Consider the following 13,503-nt stretch of genomic DNA (forward strand, 5'->3'; position numbering starts at 1 on the left):
TCAGTGTAAATGGACCCTGGATTTGGTGTCTCAGTGTGAGTGGTCCCTGGATTTGCTGTGTCAGAGTAAGTGATGTCTGGCTTTGGGGTCCCAGTACAAGTGGGCCCAGCTCTGCTTCCAACCCAGTCTCTCATCTTTCATTAATTTCAATTGAATGGAAACTGACTGCAGGAACCTGTCAACATTTGAAAGAAATTTACAAATGATTTGAGAATTTCTGACAGTTGGGATTTTTCTCTGTTCTGTCCATTCGAGGTGTTTGATAACAGACTTTCTCCTGTGAATATCCAGCTGGAGTTTTGGGCCCTGATCTCTTTCCTTGTTCATCTTGTTGACTTTAAACATTGAATCTTGTGGTTCAGACACCAGAGAATCAAACTCCCAACAACAGATTGTCTGTTACTGACGTTATTAACAGTTCTGCAATAATACAGAGAGAGTAGAGTTACTTGTTCTGGGAAACAGAGATAATAGAGATTCAGAGCTCCCATTTCTCAGCTCTGATCTAACAAGCTGCAGCTACACTGGTGATACTTATATTTAACTTTTTCACTACATTTGTGATCTGACCCTTTCAAACCCTCACCATAAGGATATCTTTGTTCTGAGTGTGAGTACAAGGCTGTGTTTCTGTCACACACACAGATACCATTTCCTTGGTTCACATTTCCACACAGAGACCAGCTCTTTACACATCCCCTTCCACCCAACTGCAGCAATATGAGCAAGGATGTGAGGCACAAAAATATTCACCCACATTTCAGAACAGCAAAGGTTCCACTGGAACAGAAATTCAGTCATTTTCTATTACAGGCAAAATACAGAGCAGTACAGGAGCACACTGACAGTGGAACACAATCTCATCAGTCTGCAGACTCCTGTTAAATACAGAGCAGTACAGGAGCACACTGACAGTGTAACACAGTCTCAACAGTCTGCAGACTCCTGTTAAATACAGTGCAGTACAGGAGCACACTGACAGTGTAACACAGTCTCATCAGTCTGCAGGCTCCTGTTAAATACAGAGCAGTACAGGAGCACACTGACAGTGTAACACAGTCTCATGAGCGGCATGGTAGCACAGTGGTTAGCACTGCTGCTTCACAACGTCAGTGTCCCAGGTTTGATTCCCGGCTTGGGTCACTGTCTGTGCGGAATCTGCACGTTCTCCCCGTGTCTGTGTGGGCTTCCTCCGGGTGCACTTGCTTCCTCCCACAAGTCCCGAAAGACAGTGTACCTGAGCAGGTGCCGGAATGTGGCGACTCAGGGCTTTTCACAGTAACTTCATTGCAGTGTTAATGTAAGCCTACTTGTGACAATAATAAAGATTATGATTATCATCAGTCTGCAAGATATGGAGAGCTGGGAATTGTCCACAAGAGTGACTGAAGCTGTGAGATCTGAAATAATGTAGGATTAGAAAAGTGCCCAAAAATGAAGCAGTCCGCAACAGGACATCAATTAATCTCCTCTTACATTGGAGAAAAATGGAACATAACACTGTGTATTTGCTCAACAGCTGACCAAGCTGACATTCATCTAGAATTAAAAAGAAATAGATTTAAAGTACCCAACTCATTTTTTTCCAATTAAGGGTAATTTAGCGTGGCCAGTCCACCTACCCTGCACATCTTTGGTTGTGGGGGTGAGCCCCACGCAGACACAGAGAGAATGTCTTCATCTAAAATTTCAATAACCTCCAAGATGGGGCTGGAGTTTACTATCAGCAGAAACAAACAATAAAAGTAACGAACAGCAGAATCCCACCCCTGCAATCACATGTAAACTCACTGCTCTCACAATAGGTGCTGTGACTGAGTGAACCCTTTTCACACACAGAGGTGACCAGCCTCTCCCCAACGCGAGTGCGTTGGTGTGTCTGCACCTCACTTGTACTTCTCACATTCATAACAAGAGGTCATTTATCAATGTGAACACGTTGATGTGCAGCGAGGGTGCTTAACCGAGTCAATCCCTTCCCACACACAGAGCAGGTGAATGGCCTTTTTCCAGTGTGAGTCTGCTGGTGCCTGATCAGGGTGGATGACTGAGTGAATCCTTTCCCACACATGGGGCAGGTGAACGGCCTCTCTCCAGTGTGAGTGTGTTGGTGTTGCATCAGCTTCTTTCTGCTTTTGAAGCTCTTCCCACAGTCAGAACATTCTAAAGGTCTCTTATTGGAGTGAGCACGCTGGTGTGACTGCAGGTGTTGTGACTGAATGAAATCTTTTCCAGACACGGAGCAGGTGAACGGCCTCTCCCGTGTGACTGGGTCGATGAGTTTCGAGATGGGATGGGTAATTGAATCCCTTCCCACAGTCCCCACATTTCCACGGTTTCTCCATGGTGCCGGTGTCCTTTTGCCTCTCCAGGTTCGATGATCAGTTGAAGCCTTGTCCACACACACACCACGTGTATGGTTTATCCTCCCTGTGACTGGTGTGATTTATGTCCAAGCTGTGTAACTGGTTAAAGCTTTTTCCACAGTCAGTTCACTGAATCACTCACACCCGGGTGTGTGTGTGTGTGGGTCTCGGTGCTTTTTCAGTCACATTGATGTTTGAAATCTTTTCCCAGACAGAAGTCAAACATTTCTCCTTCCACATGCAAAGGCCAATGAGATTCAGGTCCTGATAATCGAGTGACTTTGTTGAATCTTGATGCGATGCTTAGTTTGAATTGCCCGTCTGTAAATCATCCCCTTCGAATATCCTGTAAATGGTGATTACCAAAGTCAAAGACGTAAATCCCCGTCCCGCACACTCTCCCTCCTCCCTGGGCTGAAATCCAAACCCATCTGCACCATTTTGTTCCTCCACTCCCAGTTTTCTCCCTCCCTCTCCTCTGCCTGGGTTCAGTTCTCCAGCTCCTGTCTGCAGACTGACAATAAAATCAATGGGTCTTATGGTGGAGGGGGGGGGGGGGGGGTTGGGGTCTCCTCTTATCCACCCGAGTCCAGAGCAAGAGCCCGCACTGCGTGTGTTCCAGCTCACAATGCCCGAGCTGCGATAGACGGCATCTCTTGACCTAGAAGAAGCAGCAGTGGGGCTGGAGGACAGAGCAGGAGCAGCTGGTCCTCCAACCAATCAGAGTGAATGAGGGGCGGGGCTGAGCCTGGATCTCCCTCATTGGCTGAAACTGCATCATTTTGAAAACTGATTTGTCTCAAACTCCAGGAGAAAAGTGGACCTTTCTGTCTGTGTTGGGAGACATCACTCACTCCCTCCAGCCTGCTCCACCATCGAATAAGAACCTGGCTGATCTGACTGTAACACCCACTACACATGCAGTGAGCGGGACTGCCCTGGAGCTCAATTATACTCAAATTCTGATCATGTTCAGGTTCTGATGAACAGAGTGACAATGTTAGAACTTGATGTGATCTTTGATTTGAGTTTTCTGTGTAAATCCAGCCTCCCAACCCCCTGTAAAAGGAGTTTGCAGAATCCATCCCTGTCAGTCCAGGAGAGAAATTCACAACATTCTCTCCTCCTGCTGACAGGGAGCACCGCGCATGCGCCCTTAACACGGGCCTCTCGCTCCAGATGCGGTTCCGCCGCCTCCGCCGCTCAGATACAAACCCGGCACCGGCAGCTTCTTATTCCGGTGTCAGAGCCACATCGGGGATCAAGGAGCCTCCCCGTCCACCTCTCCCTCCATTCCGCCATTTCCCTCACGCCTGTGGATCTGACAAACAAGCGTCTGTCCCTGGACACCGCCCGCACTGCGCATGCTCAACGTCACAATGCCCGGGGAGTGATTGACGGCAGGGCCAGGCCAATAGGAAGAAGGGGCGGGGCCAGAGGACCGAGCAGCAGCGGCTGGTCCTCCCACCAATCGGAGTGAAAGAAGGGGGGCTGGGGGCTCAGCACTGACTGAAGCATGCGCCGTACGAGCCCCAGAGCTGGAAAAGACGGTCCAGTTGAGGTCATGATGTGGAGATGCCAGCGTTGGACTGGGGTGGGCACAGTAAGAAATCTTACACCAGGTTAAAGTCCAACATGTTTGTATTGAGGTCACAAAGAGTGAGAAGTGAATCCGGGGGGGGAGGAGATTGTGAACAAAGCGGGAGGTTGGGAGCCAGGGATGAGATGGTGGTGGAGTGGGAATGTGCCTGGGCGGGTATTACTGAGTCCCCTAGGGTAATGGTCTGAGGAGATATTGGAATATTTCAGGTTACCAAACAACTACATTCAATTCATAAAACAGTGAAAACTAGTATCAGTAATGGTGACCATGCAGCTATCACTGGTTGTGTCGAAACTGATCTGGTTCACTAATGGCCTTTAAGAAATCTGCCAACCCTACCTGGTCTGGCCTACATGTGACTCCAGAGCCACAGCAGTAAATCTGCCCTCTGAAATAGACCAGCAAGCCATTCAGTTCAAGAGCAATTCGGGATCGGCAACAAATAAGGGGGCAGCACGGCAGCATTGTGGATAGCACAATTACTGCACAGCTCCAGGGTCCCAGTTTTGATTCCGGCTTGGGTCACTGTCTGTGTGGAGTCTGCACATCCTCCCTGTGTCTGCGTGGGTTTCCTCCGGGTGCTCCGGTTTCCTCCCACAGTCCAAAGATGTGCAGGTTAGGTGGATTGGCCATGCTAAAATTGTCCTTAGTGCCAGAAATTGCCCTTAGTGTTGGGTGGGTTTACTGCGTTATGGGGATAGGGTGGACCTTGGGTAGGGTGCTCTTTCCAAGAGCTGGTGCAGACTCGATGGGCCGAATAGCCTCCATCTGCACTGTAAATTCTATGAAAGATAGTGGATTCACCAGGGATTGCCACAGGAATTGTCATTTATGGGAGAGAATTCCAAATGTGTCCCAGATTTTGTGTCAACAAGTGTTTCCTCATTTCACACTGAGTTCTGTGACCTGGCTACAGTTTTTAGGCAATGTCCCAAGTCCTTACTCCCCAGTCAGCAGAAATCACTCCTCTCTGTCTTTGATTAAATCATGCTGTAATTTACTAAACACCAGGTCGTGTAGGTGCCGGCGTTGCACTGGGGTGGGCACAGTGAGAAGTCTTACAACACCAGGTTAAAGTCCAACAGATTTGTTTCGAATCACGAGCATTCAGAGCAGAGCTCCTTCCTCAGCTGTGGTCCAAAAGCTAGTGATTCGAAACAAACCTGTTGGACTTTAATCTGGTGTTGTAAGACTGCTTACTGTGCCCACCCCAGTGCAACGCCGGCATCTCCACATTTCATAGAATTTACAGTGCAGAAAGAGGCCATTCGGCCCATTGAGTCTGCACCGGCTCTTGGAAAGAGCACCCTACCCAAGGTCCACACCTCCACCCTATCCCCATAATCCAGTAACCCCACCCAACATCATGGCCTGAAGATGAGACAAACAAGCGTCAGTCCCTGGGCATGAGCCGCACTGCGCATGCTCCACATCACAATGCCCGGCGAGTGATTGACGGTAGCTTTGCACCAATAGGAAGAGGAGGCGGGACTGCAGGACCGAACGACAGCAGCTGGTCCTCCACCCAATTGGAGTGAATGAGGGGCGTGGCTGCTCTCAGATCTCCCTCATTGGCTGAGACTGCATCATTTTGAGTTCTTCCCATTAGCCACGTGCGCACGGGTTCCACGACCTCATTTCCTGTCTGAGAGGGGATGACCAACGGGAAGATTGGGAGGACGGGATGGATTCTGGTCCTTCAGCCAATCAGACTGTGGGCTTTGTGTGAATGAAACTGGAGCTTCACACAGAGTGAAACTTGTTCCTGTGTCAAACCACTTCAATGGACAAAAACGTCTTATTTCGACTTCAATGGACTTCTTTAGAATCCATTGATCCTTCTACAGAACTGTTACAAGGAACAACAAACATTAACTCTGTTTCTCTCATCACAGATGTGGCACAGTGGTTAGCACTGCTGCCTCACAGCGCCAGTGACCAGGGTTCAATTCCGGCCTTGGATGACTGTGTGGAGTTTGCACATTCTTCCCGTGTCTGTGTGGTTCCCTCTGGGTGCTCCAGATTTCTCCCACGAGAATGTGTAGGCTTGGTGGATTGGCCAAGCTAAATTGCTCCTTCGTGTCCAAAGATGAAGTGGGGTTATGGGGAGAGGGTGGGGGAAGTGCACCTGGGTGGGACGCTCTTTTGTAGGGTTGGTGCATACACGATGGATCGAATGGCCTCCTTCTGCACTTTAAGGATTCGATGATACTACCAGACCTGTTGAGTTAATCTCGCATTTTCTGTTTTACTATATATTACACACCTTTTTAATCCATTGATTATATTTATTGAACCACTGTACCATCAACCAGCAGCAGCAGTGTGTTGATGTTTCAGCAATTTCAGCCTTGAGTGACTGGGTAAAGTTTGCACATTTTCCCCGTGTCTGTGTGCGTTCCCTCCGGGTGCTCCAGTTTCTCCCACCGTCCAAAGAGTTAAGGTCAATTGGCTCCTTAGTGTCCAAATAAAGGTTAGGTGAGTTACTGGGATGGGCTTAAGTAGGGTACTCTTTCTGAGGGCCGGTGCAGGCTAAATGGGCCAAATGGCCTCTTTCTGCACTGTAAATTCTGTGATTCTATTGGATTTTCTCTCCCACAGTCTTGACCCGGTGGGTCTGTCTGGTGGTATTTCCCTGGTACTGTCCATGTGTTTGGATGTTTGGGTATTTTAGGGAGCAGGTAGAACTTCCTTGGTTCTACCTGTTTTCTTTGGTTAATATGTCTGGAGTCTTTGAGTTCTTCCAGTCCGTCTCCAATTCTCCTTCCTGTCCTGGATATATGGGTCTAGGTAGCTTGGTGTTGTGATTCGTGTTGTTTAGTTGTCTGTCTGTCTCCAGCAGGTATTGTTGTCTCTCGATAATGACTGAGCTGCTCCCCTAGTCTTATGAACATATCCGTGTTGGATCCAAGCTCCCGGATTGACTGTCTTCCTCTCTGGGTAAGATTCTGTTTGTCTCTTGTATTTCACTGTGACAGGGCAGAGACCTGATTGAAGGAATCAAACATGGAAGTTCTGGGAAAGATGGGCAAGGATTTGGGAGGGACAACATGTTCAAAGAGTTTGGGAGGAGAAGGAGGTTGAAGATGGGGCAGTAATTTGTAAGGATGGCAGGGTCAAGGGTTTGTTTTATTGAGGGGGTGATGATGGCAGATTTGAGGGACAGTACCTGAAGAGAGAGAAATGTTGACAATATCCATGGATACAGGGTAGTTGGCTGATCAGTAGCTCAGTGGGAATAGGGTCGATGGAGCAGGAGCTGGGTCTCATGGACAAGATACAGCACAGAACAGGCCCTTTGGCCCACGATGTTGTGCCGAACCTTTGTCCTAGCAAACAAAGTCTGCACTGTAGGGGATCACTTTTATACTGTGAATCTAGCCTCGGAAAACTGGTCTAATCCAATTAACTAATTAACAAGCTCCAGCTGCAAGTGCCTACAAGTAGAAGCCTGTTTAAAGCTGATTGAAAATCCACCTTCTTGACTTCCGGTTGCGGCAGGGATGAGCTGGCCGCACGTTTCGGCGGCTCCAGCTCCGACGGAACATCGGGCTCTTTTAAGAGCCCCAACGGGGACTTGGACGGCCGTTAAACCCGGTGCGAGGCGCGAGGGAAGGGAGTCCCCCCCGAAAGACGGAGGGAAAAACCGGCGGCGGCGGCTGCAGCCCGAAGAATCTGCAGCCAGAAGGTCAGAGGGAGTGGAACAAAATGGCGGCGGAGAAACCACAGGTGACATGGGGGCCTGAGCAGGACGAGGTGGTGAGACGGTGCGTGGACCTGCTGAAGAAGGAGGTAATGACCCCGTTGTTACAGGTAATTGAGGGGCTTAAGGAGACTTTAAAGACCCAGGAGACTGAACTTCGCATGGTGGAGCAGAAGGTATCAGGTATTGAGGACGAGGTCCTGGGCCTGGCGGTCAAGACTCAGACGCACGAGGCACTTCATAAAAAGTGTGCTGATAGGATTGAGGCCCTTGAAAATGGAGCGCGAAGGAAGAACCTTAGGATACTAGGTCTCCCGGATGGTGTGGAAGGAGTGGACTGTGGAGCGTACGCAAGTAAGGTGCTGAGCTCACTGATGGGCCCCATGGAGGTAGAGTGGGCAAATCGGATCCCGGCGAGAAGACCAAAAGCGGGAGAACCACCGAGGGCGATAATCGTGCGATTCTACCGCCTTAAGGACAGAGAAGAGGTCCTGAGATGGGCTAAAAAGGTGCGGAGTAGCAGATGGGAGAATGCGGTGGTAAGGATCTACCAGGATTGGAGTGCGGAGGTGGCGTGAAGGAGGGCGAGCTTCAACCGAGCCAAAGAGGTTTTGCACAAACGGAAGGTGAAGTTTGGGATGCTGCAGCCGGCAAGACTATGGGTCACGCATCAGGAGAGACACTATTATTTCGAGACGGCGGAGGAAGCATGGTCCTTCATTAATGAAGAGAAACTGGACCGGAACTGAGGGACTGATGCTGCAGGGAACTGTTATTGTTGTTATTATTGTTTTTGTTAATGGGATGGTGAAAGTTAATCGAGAAGTAAACAGGGAAGGGAGGGACACTGGGGAAATGCGGGCGCCGGTGAGGAGGGAGACGCGGGACCTAGTCAGAGAATGGGGAAGGAGAGGGTGAGGGGAAAGGGAGCTGCGCCATAAGAGGCGGGTCAGGTAAAGGGATGTTCCCGCGCCAGAAAGAATAAGGCTGGAAAACAGGCGCAAGGCGGATGGGAGTTCCCTCAAACCGGGGGGGCCGAGGAGCGAGCAGGAGTAGCCGGGGTCAGTTGAAGTCAGCTGACTTACGGAAGTGATATGGGGGAGCAATCAAGCTAGATAGGGATCTAGCGGGGGGGGGGGGGGGGGTGAGGGGGGAAGGGGACAACTGGGTTGCTGCTGCGGAAATCCAAAAGGAAATGGCTAAAGAGAGGGTGGCCGGAGGTGGAATGCGACGCTGGGGGAGCGAGCGGGAGCGCAGAGGCGGGATATGGGACTGGCCTAGAGAAGGTAATGGCTAGTCGACACGGGAGGGGGGCAGGTAGCCCCCCAGTGAGGCTGATCACGTGGAACGTGAGAGGCCTGAATGGACCGATAAAAAGGGCCCGAGCGCTCGCGCATTTGAAAGGACTAAGGGCAGACGTTGTTATGCTCCAAGAGACGCACCTAAAGGTGGCGGACCAAGTTAGGCTAAGGAAAGGATGGGTGGGACAGGTGTTCCACTCAGGACTGGACGCAAAGAACAGAGGGGTGGCCATTTTGGTGGGGAAACGGGTAGCATTTGAAGCAAAGAACATAGTAGCAGATAGTGGAGGTAGATATGTAATGGTGAGTGGTAGGCTGGAGGGAATTGAGGTCGTGTTGGTTAATGTGTATGCCCCAAATTGGGACGATGCGGGGTTCATGAGACGGATGCTGGGGCGTATTCCGGACCTGGAGGCAGGAAATTTGATTTTAGGAGGGGATTTCAATAAGGTGCTGGACTCGGGGCTAGATAGATCCAGCTCAAGGACTGGAAGAAGGCCGGCAGTGGCCAAGGTACTTAAGGGGTTTATGGACCAAATGGGGGGAGTGGATCCATGGCGATTTCTTAGACCCAGAGCTAGGGAGTATTCCTTCTTCTCCCACGTCCATAAAGTGTACTCCCGGATAGATTTTTTTGTTTTAGGAAGGTCGTTGATCTCTAGGGTGGAAGAAGCTGAATACTCAGCCATAGCGGTTTCGGATCATGCCCCACATTGGGTGGACCTGGAAGTAGGAGAGGACAGGGAGCAGAGAACACTCTGGCGATTAGATGTGGGACTGATGGCGGATGAGGGAGTGTGTGCAAGAGTGAGGGGGTGTATCGAGAGATACCTGGAGGTCATTGACGACGGCGAGGTCCCTGTGGGAGTGGTCTGGGAAGCACTAAAAGCGGTGGTCAGAGGAGAGCTGATTTCTATTGGGGCCCACAAAAGGAAAACAGAGGCCAAGGAAAGGGATAGATTACTGGGGGAGATTTTAAGGGTGGACAGGGAATTTGCAGAGACCCCGGAGGAGGAGCTGTACAGGGAGAGGAGACGACTCCAGACCGAGTTTGACCTTCTGACCACCAGAAAGGCGGAGGTACTGTGGAGGAAGGCACAGGGGAGGAGGTATGAATATGGGGAAAAGGCTAGTCGCCTGTTGGCGCACCAACTGCGAAAGAGGGCAGCAGCGAGGGAGATAGGAGGAATTAGGGATGAAAGGGGAGACACTGTGCGAAGGGCAGGAAAGATAAATGAGGTGTTTAAGACCTTTTATGAAGAACTGTATAGGTCTCAGCCCCCAGAGGGAGAGGAGGGGATGCGGCAGTTCCTGGACCAGTTGAGGTTCCCGAAAGTGGAGGAGCAGGCGGTGGCAGGCCTGGGGGCGCCGATTGAGGTCGATGAGGTTATTAAGGGACTGGGAAGCATGCAAGCAGGGAAGGCCCCGGGGCCGGACGGGTTCCTGGTGGAATTCTACAGAAAATATGTGGACTTGTTGGCCCCGTTGTTGGCGAGGACGTTCAATGAGGCCAGGGAAGGGGGGACACTACCCCCGACAATGTCGGAGGCGACGATATCGCTAATTTTGAAGAGGGACAAAGATCCGATGCAGTGTGGGTCTTATAGACCTATTTCACTATTGAACGTGGACGCCAAACTGCTAGCAAAAGTGCTGGCATCGAGGATAGAGGACTGTGTCCCAGGGGTGGTGCACGAAGACCAGACAGGGTTCGTAAAAGGGAGACAACTGAATGTTAACGTGCAACGGCTATTAGGGGTGATAATGATGCCCTCAGTGGAGGGGGAGGCAGAGATAGTGGCGGCAATGGACGCAGAGAAGGCATTTGATAGGGTGGAGTGGGAGTATTTATGGGAAGTGTTAAGGAGGTTTGGGTTTGGGAACGGATTTATTCGCTGGGTTAGACTACTTTATGGGGCACCGACGGCAAGCGTAGTTACAGGTTGACATAGATCGGAGTATTTCCGATTATATAGGGGAACAAGACAGGGATGCCCGCTGTCTCCATTGTTGTTTGCGCTGGCAATTGAACCTCTGGCCATGGCGCTGAGAGACTCCAGGAAATGGAGAGGGGTGACTAGAGGGGGAGAAGAACACCGAGTCTCGTTATACGCGGATGACCTATTGCTATACGTGTCGGACCCAGCGGGGGGGATGATAGAGGTTATGTGAATCTTGAGGAGGTTCGGGGAATTTTCGGGGTATAGGTTAAACATGGGGAAGAGTGAATTATATGTGATACATCCAGGGGACCAGAGTAGAGAGATGGAAGGCTTACCGCTAAGGAAAGTGGAAAGAAACTTCCGATACTTGGGGATGCAGATCGCGAGGAGCTGGGGAACCTTGCACAGACTTAATCTGACACGGCTGGTAGAACAAATGGAGGAGGACTTTAAGAGGTGGGACATGCAGCCTTTATCGCTGGCGGGCAGGGTGCAAGCAATTAAGATGATGGTCCTCCCGAGGTTCTTATTTGTATTTCAATGTCTCCCTATTTTAATCACCAGGACCTTTTTTAATAAAATAGATAGGAGCATTACGAGCTTTGTGTGGGCAGGGAAAGTTCCGAGAGTAAGGAGGGGGTTCCTTCAGCGCAGCAGGGACAGAGGAGGACTGGCACTACCGAACATGGGAGATTATTGGGCCGCCAATGTGGCAATGATACGTAGATGGATGATGGAGGGTGAGGGAGCGGCGTGGAAAAGGCTGGAGAGAAGGTCCTGTAAAGGGACGAGTCTAGAGGCGCTGGTGACGGCGCCGCTACCGTTCTCACCGAAAAAGTACACCACGAACCCGGTGGTGGCGGCAACACTGAACATATGGGGACAGTGGAGGCGACAGAGAGGGGTGCGGGGAGCCCTGGTGGGGTCCCCTATCAGGAACAACGATAGGTTCGCCCCAGGAAGAATGGATGGAGGATTTCAAAGCTGGGAATTCACCAGTTGGGAATTAGGAAGGTGGGAGATTTATTCATAGATGGGACTTTTGAGAGCTTGGGAGCACTGGAGGAAAAGTATAAGTTACCCCGGGGGAATTTCTTGAGATATATGCAGGTGAGGGCGTTTACTAGACAACAGGTGAGGGAATTTCCGCGTCTCCCGACACAGGGGATACAGGACATGGTGCTTTCAGGGGTGTGGGTCGGAGAGGGCAAAGTGTCAGAGATTTATAGTGAGATGAGGGAAGAGGGGGAGGAGTCGGTGGGCGAACTAAAAAGAAAGTGGGAAGAAGAATTAGGGGAGGAGATAGAGGAGGGTATGTGGGCTGATGCCCTAAGCAGGGTAAATTCCTCTTCCTCATGTGCCAGGCTTAGCCTGATTCAATTTAAGGTGCTACATAGAGCACACATAACGGGGGCAAGATTGAGCAGGTTCTTTGGAGTGGAGGACAAATGTGGGAGGTGTGGCGGGAGCCCGGCAAACCACGCACATATGTTTTGGGCATGCCCGGCACTGGAAGGGTATTGGAAGGGAGTGACGGGAGTGATTTCGCGGGTGGTGAAGGCCCGGGTCAAACCAGGCTGGGGGTTAGCTCTATTTGGAGTTGCGGAAGAGCCGGGAGTGCAGGAGGCGAAAGAGGCCGACGTTGTGGCCTTTGCGTCCATCGTAGCCCGGCGCAGGATCCTACTCATGTGGAAGGAGGTGAAACCCCCCGGACTGGAGGCCTGGGTAAACGATATGGCGGGGTTTATTAAACTGGAGCAGATAAAGTTTGCCCTGAGAGGATCGGCTCAAGGGTTCACCAGGCAGTGGCAGCCATTTCTCGACTACCTAGGGGAACGTTAGAGGGAAGGCGGATGACCAGCAGCAGCAACCCAGGGGGGAGGAGGCTCAGTTGAGTATAGGTCAATAGAGTACGAGGTTTTGTTACTTGTATATTATTATTATTATTGTTAAAAAGTTTAAAAATTTCTGTTTTGTTACTGTTATCGTTTCGCTTGTTTTGTAAGCGGGAAAAATGTTGCTCAGGGAAAAAAAAATTCAATAAAATATATTAAAAAAAAAAAGAAGAAAATTCACCTTCTTCTAAACCAAACAGCAACTTTTAATTAACTAAATAAAAGAAAGTCTAAACTTTAGATAAAAATGAAGCCTTTTTCTCCCTCGGTCACCAAACTCTTACTATAGCACTCAAAATGCACCAAATTCAGCACTCAGTGCAAACAAAGTCTGCACTGTCGGTGGATCACTTTTATACTGTGCATCTAGCCTCTGAAAACTGGCCTAATCCAATTAACTAATTAACAAGCTCCAGCTGCAAGTGCCTACAAGTAGAAGCCTGTTTAAAGCTGATTGAAAATTCACCTTCTTCTAAACCAAACAGCAACTTTTAAGTTAATTAACTAAATAAAAGAAAGACTAAACTTTAGATAAAAATGAAGCCTTATACTCACTCGGTCACCAAACTCTTACTATAGCACTCAAAATGCACCAAATTCAGCACTCAGTGCAAACCCTATGTTCTATGTTTAAGATGAGCCCTGAGAGGGCATGAGGGGAGATGGGAGAGAAACTAGAGAAAGATGTGGGT

General features: G+C 50.0%; 1 long non-coding RNA gene across 1 annotated transcript; it reads right to left on the minus strand.

Moving 5' to 3' along the window:
• LOC140418325 (uncharacterized) lies at positions 1-3,723 on the minus strand. The gene is made up of 2 exons (XR_011944936.1): positions 3,582-3,723; positions 1-2,712 (listed from the first exon to the last, which is right to left on the minus strand). It is a non-coding gene; the product is annotated as an uncharacterized lncRNA (long non-coding RNA).
• Positions 3,724-13,503: the final 9,780 nt, after the last annotated feature.

This window comes from Scyliorhinus torazame, chromosome 5, assembly GCF_047496885.1.
Source record: "Scyliorhinus torazame isolate Kashiwa2021f chromosome 5, sScyTor2.1, whole genome shotgun sequence".
Classification (NCBI taxonomy): domain Eukaryota; kingdom Metazoa; phylum Chordata; class Chondrichthyes; order Carcharhiniformes; family Scyliorhinidae; genus Scyliorhinus; species Scyliorhinus torazame.